We start from the raw sequence: 327 nt of genomic DNA, 5'->3' as shown, positions 1-327 counted from the left end.
AGCAGCAGCAGCAGCAGCAGCAGCAGCAGCAGCAGCAGCAGCAGCAGCAGCAGCAGCAGCAGCAGCACCTCTGTGCAAATTCTGCCCAGGAGGAGAAATTTCTACTTTTTGCGATTTTTTGTCTCAGCGCCAAAAGATGCAGAAATTTGAGGTTAGATGGCTGTACATACACCCCAAAAAAAATAAAAAAAAATAAAAAAAATAAAAAAAAATAAAAAATAAATTAATTAATTAATAAAAAAAAAGAAAAAAGGATGGCAGGTTTGTTTATATATGTATACATAAAAATATATAAAAATTTTATTTTATTTTATTTTTTTTTTTTTT

This window comes from Eimeria mitis, genomic scaffold (genome assembly GCF_000499745.2).
Source record: "Eimeria mitis Houghton genomic scaffold, Emh_scaff2505, whole genome shotgun sequence".
In the NCBI taxonomy this organism is placed as follows: domain Eukaryota; phylum Apicomplexa; class Conoidasida; order Eucoccidiorida; family Eimeriidae; genus Eimeria; species Eimeria mitis.
The sequence above is the reverse complement of the archived record's forward strand: the minus strand, read 5'-3'. Positions refer to the sequence as shown.